We start from the raw sequence: 15322 nt of genomic DNA, 5'->3' as shown, positions 1-15322 counted from the left end.
TGCAAAAGTAGTTATTTTCCTTCCTCGTCATCCACTTCAAAATTATATAAAAAATCTATTTCACCATTTAATTACATTTGGCATCCAATTATACTAGAGCGATTCGAAAAGTAAGGTCTCCTATTTTTTTCATGAAAAATCAAATTTATTCTCAACTTTGCGTACATAGTTGGAAAGGTGGAGCATTTAGCTTTTTTCTACATAGTTGCCTTGACGATAAATCACTTTTTGCATCCATGTAACCAGCTTTTAATACCGGCGTCGTACCTTTCTCTTGCCGCGTCGCGAAGCCAACTGAAGACTGCTTCTCCGATATAAATCCATCGCCATTTAGTGGAATTGTACGGTGAGAAGTGTATGGACATCAAAAACGTGCGGAATTAGTGCGGGGAGTTTTTTGATGGCGGGGAATACGTCCACGATGAGCAGCGGTCGGGGCGGCCGAGTTTGCCGGAATCCATGGTGGCTTCAATTGACGAGATGGTGCGCAATAACCGGAGAATTACCCTTCATGAGATAAAGGAAGGCCTTAATGAAGAGAGTGGCTACTTCTCCGCGCAGAATATTGTGTCGGAGGTCCTCAGTTACAACAAGGTGTCTCACTAAAGGAGTGTGTTTGCATCATAACAATGTACGTCCGCATGTGTCACATCAAACGACCACCCTACTCAATGAATTCGTCTGGGATACAATCGACCACCCTCCTTACAGCCTGGACGTTGCCACCAGCGACTACTACTTATTTTTCGCTCTCAAGAACACCTTGGAGGGCAGAAATTCAATTCAGAAGAGGAAGTGCAAGAAGTAGTCGTCAGCTGGCTTCGTGACGCCGCAGGAGAAAGGTACGACGCCGGTATTAAAAAGCTGGTTACAAGGATGCAAAAAGAGATTGATGATCAAGGCGACAATGTAAAAAACTGTCTAAATGCTCAGCCTTTCCAACGATGCACACAAAGTTGAGAAAAGTTTCATTTTTCATGTATAAAAATATGAGACCATAGTTTCCGAATCCCGCTCGTATATTTGGTTCTGTAGAATATGGAAACAGTTATACTATATAATGCAAAACACCAAAGTTTATAAAAAATTGCCTGAAACGATGAAGAGGTTATGATAACATTTCCATATATTTTAAGCATATGAAGAAATCTTGTATTATTTTTTATTGTAGGTACTTGAGAACTTTTTCACAACCTTATGCATTCAATTGATCTAAACCAATCATCAGAACATTACTTCTGCAAACCAAACTAAACGAAAATTATTTTCAACCAAAGGACAAAGTTTTTTGGCTGAACTACCAGAAAATATTTGGTTAGTTTTTAGTATATTGCTTTTGCATATTTATATTTGTTCCTAATTGACATATTTTTACCTTCCAGTGCACATCTGCAATGCGTGATATTTTATGCTTGCGATGGCTATTTGAATATTTAGAAAATATTTGCTTTATATTTGGCAATATACCAATGGTATTGGATCCTTGCTTGAATCCTTAAATTTTCTTCAAGGGACCTAATTCCTAATCTTTCCATCAATTATGACCCTGTTTAAATATGACATTTTATTTTCCAAGTTGTAGCTTAATTTTTTCATATCGGACTTCATTATTTTCGTTTGGAAATCAAATTTGTTAATACAAATATACCATTTTCATATAAAAAATACCATCGAATGATGTATATTTCATCAAAGTTGTCGGTTAAAACGCTTTTAAAATAAAAAAAATAGATCCAAGTACATCGGGGGATGTTTGCGTTAAGTTACACCGGAAAATTATTACATAAGAGGCTTTATACACAAATCTGTATGAAGATGCTAATTTTTTAATTATTATATAATAATATAAAGAAAAAAAATTAAACGTGTGAAAGTATTTGGAGGGGATAGGTATACTTGAATGTTTTGAAAACATTATTAAATGATAGTCATTCATATTTAAATTAAAACTTCATTTAATTAAATGCTATGATAAAGAACAAGGGTATCTCAATATGATTCCCGCTATTTTAGAATCCTTATATCCTATTTCCATGATTTCCGCCACAATACCCTTCATCAAAGTTGTCAGTTAAAACGCTTTTAAAATTTAAAAAATAGATCCAAGTACCCTGTCCTTTAATTGGACGTAAAACGGTATAATTACGGTAATATAGAAGGGCGTAGCGTTGCATCTAGGCTTCTTAAAATTTTGGTGGAGCATACAATAAAGCATGAAGCCATATCATAAATTCCATGAACAAAGCGATTGAAATCAATCGAAATGTAGACACCAATTAAGAAGACTCCAGAGTCACAGGAGATGGGATTATGTCGAGCAGAAGATAGGTAGGAATGAGTAAAGGGAGGGAAATTGAGCTTACGGAAAGTTAGGGGAAAGGGAGGAGTGGGTGTAAGCGGCGAAATGAGGCCCGGGCAGCAGAATTGAGCATAATTAGGGCACATTGGAGGAATACGGGGGTTTTTAAAAAGGGTGCTGAGTGCAGGGTGTTAAAGGGGGCGGGGTTGGCCTTCCCTTGAGAGTTTGAGGGTATTTAAAGTGGGGACTCGGGTGTGGGAGGGGGAGTCCGCCCGCGTGTCAGTGGGGTGGGGCTGCGTGGATGGTAATGGATGGATATAGCCATTGCCACTGCATGCCTTGTGGAATCCTAATGGTTCCACGTGTCCATTTTACTGCGGCGGCACCAGCTGTTTTGATACCATGCGGTAATATTACGAGCGGTGGAGATTTTTCCCCCGAGAAGAAGAAGAAAAAACACCAGTGAGGGGCCTAAAATATTCAGTGGGCAGGATTGTGAGCTTTTCTTTTGTGCTTCGTGATTTAAGGATAGTCGCTGAGGTTGCCTTATGTGGGTCAGTGAGCGTGACGGTCTTTTGAAATATACATTTTGAAGAGAGGAATATCAAATAAACTCTTAAACTAGTTTTGAACCCTTGAAAGAGTTCCCTATTCATCAGCAAGAATTGTTGTAGGGTTTTTTTCTAACTTGCCTTTATTCATGCCCGTGGCTTGTTTCGTATGTGTTTTGGGATTTAGAAAGCGTTTCATTGGAAGCTGAAAAATGAAAGGAATGACGAGGAAAGAGAGAAATTACGAGTTTAAAAATTGCAAAACATGACATAAATGAAATTGTTAGATCCAATTTTTAAATTTTGGTTAGTTAATATGATATTAAATGCATAAAGTAATCTATATATTGTTAATAATAATTATCAGCGGTTTTTGGTTTGAAAGTAATGCGATGACAATCAAATTTTAATGAATTTATTCTCTTCAGTACACGCTGTTGGAAAGCAGAGGTTTGTTGGACTAATTTTAAAATTTACATTTGCCAAGTAGAAATGTTACGACCCCGAAAACTATGTTGACACTTCCCATTCCTCTCTATTTCAATTACCCTCTTTAACGTGTGTCGAATATTATTACATCTTTCCCGGCTGATGGTGAAATGATATTTTGACTCAAATTTTCCCCCAGAAGCCGGTATATAGTATTATCTTAAGTTCTTTTCATTCAAACAAATTATCTTCTGTAAGATAATTTATTATTATTATTATTAGGTAATCTACCGGTTAAGGTAGGTTTTTGGATGGACATAATTGCTAATTAAATAATTTGTGACCCCTAGCAAAACACAACATCCTACTTTACATCAGGTCCCTCTTCAGCTCTGTAAGATTATTGACTGGAAATACATCCATAACTTTAATTTCTAATATTTTAAATAAACAATTACTTGTCTCGTACATTGCTACCGTCGCTCTGTCAAATGTTTGAAATGAAGCTCAATATCGACTGATTTATTTATTGCGATTGCTCCTATAAACGTTAACACAGAATTTAAAAAAATTCTGGAAATAGTAAACAAATGTACCGACGCTTATTGAATCTTAGAAAAGCAAGCTTTGGTGAAAGTTCATGAATTGATGGCAGGTCAAATATTTGGTTGGAAATGTATTCTTCGTATTTTTATAGGTTAGCATCCTAGTTTAATGTGCTACACATCCGTTGTATCCCTGTAACATTTTGGCTCGTAGAAAATCAGTTATCACCACGATCTTGTATACTTCATCTGCATTCGGCAGTGAAAATCTCGCCTATTCAATCGATAATAATATAAATGTAGGATTTTCGAACATTTGATTCAGTTTCATACCATTAAAAAAGTCTCTCAATCTTCGAAGTAAATTTCTCAGCCGTAAAATTCATGCTATAGATATTTTTTCTAGAAAGCTAAGTTGTTTACACAGAAGAGTTCGAGCGCAACAGAAGTAACGGCAGTATGGTATTAGTGATTGGTAAACTAGTGAAGAGGTCATCTATGCCGTTTGAACAAACGAGAATCTGCCATTAAACCATTTTATTCTGACTTAAACAGAAATTTTCAGAAAATAATACAAAATAATTTTGAAAGTAATTTTTCTCTATTTAGGAGTAACCGTAGTACAACTTCCGTTTAAGTTTTTCGTAATTCTTTCTTTTAGAAAGTGCTTTTAACTTCTACGTTTATGGAGAATTTGACGAATTATATTCTGAGGGAATGTGAATGAAGTTAATCAAAAGGCACCAGCATGGAATAAATTTGGTTGATGAGATGATTAAATTAAATAAGTTTGAATTTTATCAAACAGTTGTGAGGCAGACAAAGTTAGCAAAACTAAAGCAGGTCATGCTATATGTTACAGGTGAAATAAGACAATAATGGAATGAAAGTTAACCAAAGAAGTACACTCAAGAAGTAAAAAAGCTGGATTAAAAGCATTCACATAGTACACATCAAGTAAATCAGCTTTTCAACCCACGTATTTCGACGGTATTTTATTGAAAATGTGTTTATGTATTTGTGAAAACTTTCAAATAGAAATCAGATCGACGAAAAATGCATTTACAAGAAGATATTTGGTGATCGGAATTTTAAGCAAGGTAGTGGAACGAAATTGGTAAGAATTTAAATACATAGCGTAGATGTGCTTAAGTGAAATCTGCTGTTCAAGGAAAGAGAATTAGTATATCAGATGCTTTTTGTTTGTGGGCTTGGGTAAATCCGAAAACAGCAGATAGTGTGACTAAATGCAATATTGAAAGGCAGGGGAGAAATGATTGAAGGCAGAGAATCGATTTTTAAGAACCATGAAGGCCGATAGAGTTAGAAGAAGACAGCAATTGAAGAAGGAAAAAATATAAACAAAATAAACCAAGATTCCACGATACTTATAAGATAATATTTGCTGGAGAGAGCCCAAAACATTCCAATTAATACCTAGGATACCTTGAATTAATTTCCAGATATTCAGGTAAACTAGCCCGAAACATCGTATTGATAATATTCCATTGCAGTATTTCAGTGCCATGCAAGACTCCACCGTTCCCTAATCCATATTATTGTAATGTTAAAAGATACGATGGAAGAAGGGACTAAACGTCTCAATCCCGCTCAATTAAGTCGATAAATAAATATAATAAAAATTAATATAAAGAAGTTCGCCCAATTTCACTGATTGGTGAAGATATACCTGTAAGATCAGAAGCGACGAAAAATTAGAAACAAAAACCCTTACAGAGATTGCGACAATACTGATTTTTTTAGATAGTTAACAATCTTTAAGTGAAATGAGAACGTTAATTTACCAGGAAAATATGCTTAGGACTACAAGATGAGTATTTATGATATGGTCAATGGGTATAATATTCTTGGAAAAGATTTAAGTGAATTGTGTAATAATAAGTTTCTCCTTTGCTTATTTTTAAAACAACTTGTGATGATATATACTGGTGGTACTTGAGGAAGATATCCTTGAGGTTATACATTGATGAATGATAATCCTGCATAAGACGCAATAAACATCATAATTGCTTAAAACAAGGGTTCTTAATATCCTATGCATATATAATGCATAATATATATATATATGCATAATATCCTATACATATGCAATACAGCAATACGTACGTGCATATAATGGGACTGCAATATAGGATACCTACGGATATATCTATATAATTATAAGGAATTAACTATCAGAATGTCCCTAGAGAAGGAAGGTAAGGAAAGGAATTGTGTATTGAAAAGGGAACAATACGAGATTGCACACAAAGGGTGTCAAATCAATTTTTAAATTACCAATAACCATACGGTATTGATAGCATTTTCCCCAAAATAAACGAGTGCTTCTCTAATGCATTACTGAAACAGGTACATTTCATCCAGGCTCGACTTCCAGGAACTTCGTATTTTTCGTTAAGGACATGGCGTTTTTTGCGCCATTGTATTTTTCTGCCATGTGTGACATTGTATTTTTTTGCATCGCGTATTTGCCGTAGTTATCTAATATTCCTACTCCCACCCTTCCTTCTTCACCCTTCTGCTCTTCAGCCATTTAGAACAAAAAATGACTCTTACAAACAGGCCTGAAAACATTTCTAAGGATTACCAGATTTTAATGTATTTTAACATCCCGGAATCATAGAAGTTGTGTAGACCTTTTCGAATATGACAACGTACATTGATAAAGTGTAGCTGGTCTTTCAAATAAGATCTCCTGGTTTTCCAACCGCGTTGTGCACCATTTTTCTTAGCTCAATATGCCACCTGGGTCAATTTCAACCCATCTACTCGTCTTCAAGTTTGGCAAGCATTCTCGATTAAACTCAGGGAACATTAAGTAACTATTTTATATCAATATCGGCACATAAACAATGATCATCCAGTCTTATCCCATCCACGTAGATGCGTCTCACTTTTAGAAATAATAAATTGTGCGTAAAAAATGTCTATTTTATGACTAATATAATAATTGAAATTAAAATTCTCTATATATTGTATTTTGAACTTTCATACTAGCTTAAATTAGACATTTCTGGAAGCAAATGAATCATCTCCAAGCTTTATTCAATTTTGAGAATATATTCAAATTTCATACACCCACGGGTAGTTTGTGAAAGAAATGACTCCAATTGCGAAATTTTCCAATTCGGTGGATAAGCCCCGAATGGACACGGTGATGCGTTTGGAAATTTTGATGACTCTGCATACTAAATGTGGACCAGTTATTGACGTGTGGATTCATCTTGGATCCTTTATTTTAATCCCTTGCTAATAGCCCCTAAGTGTACTATTATTCCGAAGAGCATCGCCAATTTTTATCTCTATTTTTCCCACTATGGTTACTCTGCATGATGATAATTGTGGTAATAGATAAAATATGGAACAAGTATAACTATAAAAAATTTTGTGTCTCAGTTCATTAGTTTTTCCCAAGATTAGTGATTGAGAACACATCCACATTTTAAATATTACAAGGTCGAACATTTTATAATTTGGTTAATGATTTATCATATCATACGGAAAAGGATTTTAATATCGATCACATTAACATAAGAATTTTTTTTAATTTACTTTCTGAACTTTTATTGGATCCAAAATGGAAATGAAAGAGGTAAGGAAATAATAATGAGCGTGAAGGTATGTTTTAAAAGATGCTTAGCAAACAAAATCAAGGGATTTGTCACCATTATGTTGGGAATTTGGCCTTCCTAAGTAAATATGAACCCCATAGAAAGGAATGAGAATAAAACTCTAAGAGTTTAAATAAATTATGAGAAGCCACGCAAATATTGAATTGAGAACTCTTTGCTCAAAGATGGTACGTTCCAATCGCATATAAATATCGCAATCTTGAATGTGATGACTAATTAAGGTATTCATGATTAAATGTAATCGCTATCGGGAATCAACCGATGAAACGTATATATTGAATGAAACAAGCTTTGAAACGGATCAGTGAAAACTTTCTTCCCTATCCTACGGTAGCCTCAAATTCTACACTACAATGAGTCCATTTGCAACTAAGTATACATCCTTCCTCCCTTCATTCCATCATACATCCCTATCCAAACGCTGCCCCTTCCTCACCTACCTACCATTCTCCCCTCTATTACACTCTTCAGCAAATTGCTGTTCAATATGCTCTGCATTCATTGTTTCGACCCCTTTTTGATTTGTCCAAACAATCCACCTTTTCCGCCACCATGCCCAATACCTTCTTGTTGCTTTGCTCCCGGTCCGCTTCTCCTTCTCCACCCTCCTCCACACACGCATATTTACAAATCCTTCAATCTACGCCCATCATCCTGCTTCAATGATCATACTGTATTTCCACGTCACACAAAAAACCACGCTCCAAATCAAAGTAATGACGTTCTTTATCTGGGCATTTTAATTTAAATTCCCTGTTATAAAATTACTCCTTTTTGTGAAAGCTTTTGTGCCTCGGTTTTTCAGTTTAAAACTCAAACTAAATTCAAAGCCTTGCGTTAGGAAGAAAATAATTATATAATATTATAATATCTATTTGAGGAAATTCAAAGTTTTTGAACTTTATCATCACCACAGTTTTTCAATACTGTGAAGTCTTAGGTAACGATTCTAAAGGTTTTTATTTTAACATTGCTATATTTAACCACATTGTCCATGATAGACAATATAGTCAAATGAATAAATCTAAAAAAAATTCTTGACAATATTTAGTAAAACATTTTATAATCAAGACTTACTGAAAGGAAGTTTAAAAACATAAAAGCATCAAGAAAATGCCATGGAAATTATGTTTAATAAATTTTAAATTACTTTAAGCTTTCGGTTTAATAGGGTCTAATCATTTTCTTCGTAATGAAATGTTTCTAAATTTTTTTTGAAAGTGTTATCAATGGCTTTAAATATTAAATCATATTCATGGAGCATTGAAAATGAATAGGATAATGAATGACATGAGTTGATAGAAAAATTAAAAATCAATTTCGAGCTTTTCTTGGGATTTAATTTGCACCTGCTGCTGGCTCTTGAGGCTAAATATGTGTCTAATAATCGCATGTGCTTCCTGTATCAGAGTCGTCTTTTTTCTTTAGTAATTGGAATTTTTTTCCATTTTTTGCCCGCCGTCCTCTCTAAATTGATTGTAACACCAAACAACCAACACATTTTGCCTCATTTTCTCTGTAGGGATAATCTAATTTTCGGGTTTTACATCCATATGAAGCTTTTGCCCCAGGAATAAACTTTTAACAGGTCTTTTCTTAAGTTAAGTGCTATTATTTCTTATTTTTTCGTCTAACTTCATCTATTTTTTCAAAATTTTTACTCTATATTATTCATTGAGTTTGCGTGTGTGTAAATTTTCCTCTAAGTTGATGAATTTTTTTCCGCGTGCCGGTCGTCGTTACTTATAGTTTAAGCCAAAGTTGGTATAAAGAAAATTTCGGAAATTGAAAATAAGTGGGGCATGTTTTCGGCCATCATGGCCTGTCTTGTTTTAAATAATGGCAATTGATCGTAGAAACACACTCACTTGCGTCCATTTTATTGACCTCTTTTGCTCCAGCAAATGGAATTCACAATTATTTGTCGCATGATGTTACTAGCAATTTGGTAAACAAATATTTCTCGAAGTATTATTTAGTGCTTGGTTATATAATATGCATTTCAAAAAGGGCTATTTTTACCAGAAATAAGTATCACTGTATGAATTCAAAATTTTATAATTTAAAGAGGAATTTAGGTAAGAAATCATTGCGAGGAAGTGCATTACGTGTTGCCTTTGCCATTTAAATGTTTTAAGTACAGTGACTACGCGCTTACTTTAACCCACGACAAAAACAATCACCTTTAGTTGAGTGATATATATTTTTTCTCTGTATCTCTATTTGCGTGCCTCTGTTGATCCATTGTTTTGAAAAGTGCCTCCGGTTTTATTTTCTGCTACTCCAAAGAATTGTTTGGGAACAGAAACAAAATTTAATTTTTCCCAGGAAATGAAGGAAATATCTCCATGCTTGAATATTATTATTTATCCGTTTTTAATACGTCTCTCTAGCATTCACAAAACAAAAGTTTGCGTTTATCATAGGCAAATATTTATGTTAAACATGAAATTTAACGACTGTTATGTAGTAGAAAACTTACTTCTGTCCAAACGTTTCATTTACTTGGTAGCATATGATCTTAATCAACTAGAAAGACTCGCATCGTGTAATTCTCTTACTTTCATGGGAACCATACTGTTTGATACAACCTGAATACATTATTTGCAATCAGTATATACTTTACTTCTGAGCAGGTCAATATTGAATTCTTTAAAAATTTTAATTAATATCTGTCTCCTCATAATCATAATGGTAAAATTCTCAGATGTCTCCCAAATATAATGCAGTTGTCGGTTTAATTTGAATTTAAGATTAGATAATGATTATTAAATGCTTTTATGAAGGTTTGAGATAATGAACCGCAATAAATTTTAATATTATTACTCCAATTATACATTTATATAACCATTTTATATCAAATAAAAGGCTTTTAAAGTGCCAAATTTACACATCGTGCATTTTTATAATAAAGATATGTCTACTCTATTCAAATAGCAAATAAAATATACAAAGAAATTATTACCCATCATAGAACAAAGTAAAGGCGTGGTACACGTGAAATCGTTCCCCTTGAACATGATTCAGCTTTCCCATACAATTTTCCTCTCCGGTAGAAATACGCTTTCACTAAATTCTGCAGCTATGTGCCCACTTCATTTCAAGTGAAAGTCTTTACCGGTAATCGATTGAAGGAACAGTTTTAAAAGGTAGTAGGACATATTTTGTTATTGTGCGAACCAAGGAAATAAAAATTATATATATATATATGTTTGTAAAATGTATGCGTATGTATATATGTGTATATATATACATACACACACACACACACATATATATATATATATATACACACACATACACACACACACACACACATATATATATATATATATATATATATATATATATATATATATATATATATATATATATATATATATATGATTTCGTAGACGTAACACGGAAGTGCCGAATAGTACATAGCACTGTAACAAAGAATATCACTTCTCTATCTTCCGATGAAGACGGAGTAGAATTTCGTCGAAATTATCAAGAAATAACGTGTGAGTGATATATTTTTTTTGTGTTTCTATATTGTTTGTTATTGTGTAATAAATATATACATATAAATCTTCACCTACTAGTTATGACGACAGCCTGTGGCCGGAGTAGTTAGGTAATCTCTTTTGACAGTCATCTGGCAATAGTAATTTGAATAAACAGCAGTTATTGTTGTTCTCTGCAGTGTTATTTTCAAGAAGTTACTATCGTTTTAACCTAATGCTCCCTAAGTCTGAAGTCGTGAATTGTGTGAGCCAAACAGGATTCATGTTTATTGACAACTTTGATTGTCAAAGTTTGGTACTTTCTTAAAAGTTAAGTAAATTAAAAATCAATGAAATAGATCACAATCGCCACCTTCGTGTTTTTATTGTCTCCAGAACCAATCAGGTATTTTCTTTTGATTCGTGGTGATTTTTCATGAATAGGTCGGTTTTTCTCTGTTACATGTTAAATAACATAGTAGGATCAATCTCTGCATGGTCTCAAGCACACGACGAGTATTCAAAGTAATTTATGAACACTGTGAAATATATAGTTATTCAAAATACTCCGGTTTATAGTATTCCTTCAATCACCCTGGTTTTCTTGACGGAGTTCCCGATGCAGATGTCCCTAACGTGCTCTCCAAGTATTTAGTCGGATGATAGGAAGTAAGGGAGTGTGCATGCGAGTGAGTGACGTGAAGATTCATTCTTCCCCTCGTCGTCCGCCCCCGTGGGCTATGCCGCGGATAGCTGAGCGAGGCGACCGAGAGGATGGGATGAAAGAGAGGTAGCACAAGGACCCTGAAGCATCGGGAAAGATAGAACCACCCTTTACCACCCTCTTTGTCATTTCCACGAGGGTTCCACCGGCCACGGCATTTCTCTCTTCGTCTTTACTTCCACGCCGGCCGGGCTCTTTGCTCCCGGCAATATTTTGCTTAGAAGAAGGCCAGTAACGATATTTATCCGAAATTCTCTTTAGAAAATCATTTTATAGTTTTTGTAGGTAATTAATCCCAATTAATGATTTTTTTAGATAATTACTGGGATACTCGAAGATATGAAATTCACTAAAAGAACGTTGATGCACTTGCATTTTGTGTAATACAGGGCGTGATAACTTAATTTTTTTCAAATCATTCCCCCCGTGGCATGTTTTTATATTAGCAGGGTTTTGAAATGGATTGATAATTTAAATTTGACTAATTAGTGCCTTTTAATATAATAATCACAATTGAGGTTTCTTTTATTACTGAGCAGATAATTTTATGTTTGCCATAGGCTTGCACATTGCTCAGGGTAACGTACACTCCGCAAAACCCTTCCACCGTGGTATAATGGTCAATCAAGATTGCCAACAATCTTAAACAAGAGAACGATATGCTGATTAGAAAGGTGTGCCAACATTAGGGCAATGCATGAACTTCTATCAAATTATTACTTTTGATCCGTGAATGTTGCGGGCGTGAACGTAAAAAACCACCATGGAAACCACGGAATTCTTCCGGAATAGGGCGTTTTAAACTAGATAGCAAGTACCGGAACATTTCCGGACATACTACTAATGAGGTTTAATTTATAGTTCCAGTTTGACCTTGTTGACATGCGGGAATAAAAGTAATGCAGGTAAAACAGTCGTAGAGAAACACTTGATGCTTCCACTGCCGAATTTCTTCTCATTTCACCATACTATTTGTGTTAATTTTCACAATCCTGATATAATGTATTTTACCAATATAATTTATATTAATTTTGATTTTCAGTTTTCTGAATACAATTGGAGGCAGTGCGGCGGGCCGAGTGGTTTGTTCCCGCCGCTTAGAGACACACGGGTTCGACGAGGGATACGCTGGATCGCAGCTGAACGAATCCGCGTGAGGAAAAGAGATCCACGGGTGGACGTGGCTTCAATTATTCCGGTGAGTTGGCAAATGAGTTAATAACGTAAAACTAGAGATCCTCACTGAACCGTGAAAAATTACCAATCTTTTTGATTTAAATTAAAATCAATGTAGATAAATAAAATAGAAATGTAGTCTGGAAATCTAATATTTGTCATCACTTCACATATTATTGTTATTAGTACCACTAGTTTGTATTTATCTTTTCGATTTGGTCATTTATAGATCTATAAAATTATTTTCATGATCCTATCTTTTAGGCGGTCTATGCTTCCGGTTTTTTTTTCATTTTCTTTCCGTTGCTTTTTTTCTAAGGTTCATATCTCACCTTATTTTTTATCTTATCCTGGAAACCCTGAAAAATAATGATTTTCTTTCCTGAATTTATTTCAATTTCAAATTCTCCTTCTTTTTGGCTCATTTCTTTTAAGCCCTTCTTGAATAGTGTGATTCATGTTGTTTGAGTTTTCATGTTTTGGCCTAAAATGTTAAATGAAATTTTATTCAGTCTTTACGTACCCATCCTCTTCATGTGTCCTTAGATACTGTTTCTCAACTCCTTTTGCTTCTCAACTTCCATTTCATATTTTTAAATACTGGTCCAAGAATTGTTTTGAATTAATTTACCTTCCAAATTTACCCTTGATCTTTTATTAAACTTAGTTTAATGCGATGCGTACTGATTCACGAAGGCACTCTTGTTTTCTTCCCGTAAAGTGCTTCAGTTTTGCGTTTGTATATTTGCATTTACGGTGGATAATTATTATTTATATTGATTATCGTATTATGTTTTTATATATTAATTTTTATCGAACTAGTTCCATCTTCCTTACTCTCGATATGTTGGTGTTCTTATCTCTTGCATTTGGCTGGATTATTTCTTCTTAATACATGAATTTTGCACCTTTGTTTATCTTCTACACCTTTTTCATATACATATAGTTATGGGGTTCTTTTATATTTGTCGTTTATTCGTTTCTTGAAAGACAATTGCAGCCCCGATTTTTGTAACACACGCAAATATATGTATATATATATATATATATATATATATATATATATATATATATATATATATATATATATTTATTTATTTATTTATTTATATATATATTTATGTACTCATTCCTGGGAAAATAAGGCAGCTGTCTCAAATTTTCTTCGAAGGATGCGTGGAACCCGTAGTGGATGAGGGCCTAGGTGCTCCTCTATTCGGCGCACTGCGCTTAGTTTCTTACTTTCCGACCTCTTCCCTATTCCTCTTCCATCTTAGTACTGCTCGCCTGCTCTTTCTACCCGCTCCTCCGCTCAGCGAAACGGCACTTCAGCGTACCGATTCCCGTTTCCGTCCCATTGGACATCTTCTCCAGAAAACCATGCCACTCAGCGAATCCCTCCCCGGCCTTCGGTCCTTCATTTTTCTCCACCCTTCTACCAGCCCTTCCATCGGCGTCTCCTTTCTCACGCCTAAGAGCCCTTCTCCCTTATTTCATCCCTCTCTTTCTCGCACCTCCATCCCACACTCTGTCTCTCCTCTTCTGCTCAAAATTATAATTTCTCTTGACTTAACCGTCGAATCTAATCAAATCCGCTTGTCGATTCGGTGTCACAAAATGTATTTTACAAGTTCGTATTGTATTCAACTTAGAGTGACCCTTTATCCCTTTATGCGTGGGACACCTTTAGGTCTACAGTCTTGTAGTCTACCTCAACCTTTGCGCTTCTAAGTGATTTTTATCTCCCTGCACTGAGCGGGGACAGGGCAGCCTAGTGTGTCGAACGGTTGGCTAATGACATAAGGACCCAAGTTTGAATCTCGGTTACGGGGGGACACCTCTGAGATCCGTTTGGGATGAGATCTCACATTAGCCATGAAAAAGAGATATTTTTAAAACGCATACTTTCAAACATTGTTTCTTAAATACGCCAAGGTAAAATGAGTTTCTTAAATTCATTCTTGATAATTTATTTTAATCATCATGAGTTTATATGCTTAACGTATCTTGCATAAAGTTGACAAAAACTACTCTTTACTAACCCTCTACTAATGCACTTATTCCAGGGTAGTTGTTCATTATTTCATAGCGTTAGCTTCTTCAAATTGAGCAATAAAACCTCATATTTTGTGCTCTGTAGATGAAAAGTGGTATCTGGAGTGTGATTATTAGGAAGCAATGGATTTCCTTAATAGAATCCTGCATTTCTTCTTTCAAGTTGGTTTGAAATATGAACACATTTTGATAAAATATTTACTTTGAAAGAAATCGATTATTGAATAACATTATATTGTTGGTTTTGGGTATCTATAATTGTTTTTTACTTAATTACGAAAATATTTTAAATGTATATAATTTTATTGTTAAAAATCCGAAATAATATTAAGTTAAAGCGTTAAATTAATTTTATCGAAAACTATTTCCCTAAACTTAAATGGTAAACAAGGAATTATATAA

General features: G+C 34.5%; 1 protein-coding gene across 1 annotated transcript in view; it reads right to left on the bottom strand.

The window, feature by feature from the left end:
- Nucleotides 1-15322, bottom strand: part of LOC139699970 (uncharacterized) — a 223038-nt gene that overhangs the window by 77210 nt on the left and 130506 nt on the right. The gene's annotated exons all lie outside the window — the stretch shown is intronic.

This window comes from Hetaerina americana, unplaced genomic scaffold (genome assembly GCF_022747635.1).
Source record: "Hetaerina americana unplaced genomic scaffold, ioHetAmer1.1.p SCAF_10, whole genome shotgun sequence".
NCBI classification, from domain to species: Eukaryota; Metazoa; Arthropoda; class Insecta; order Odonata; family Calopterygidae; genus Hetaerina; species Hetaerina americana.
Note: the sequence above shows the minus strand (reverse complement) of the source record. Positions and strands in the feature narration are given on the sequence as shown.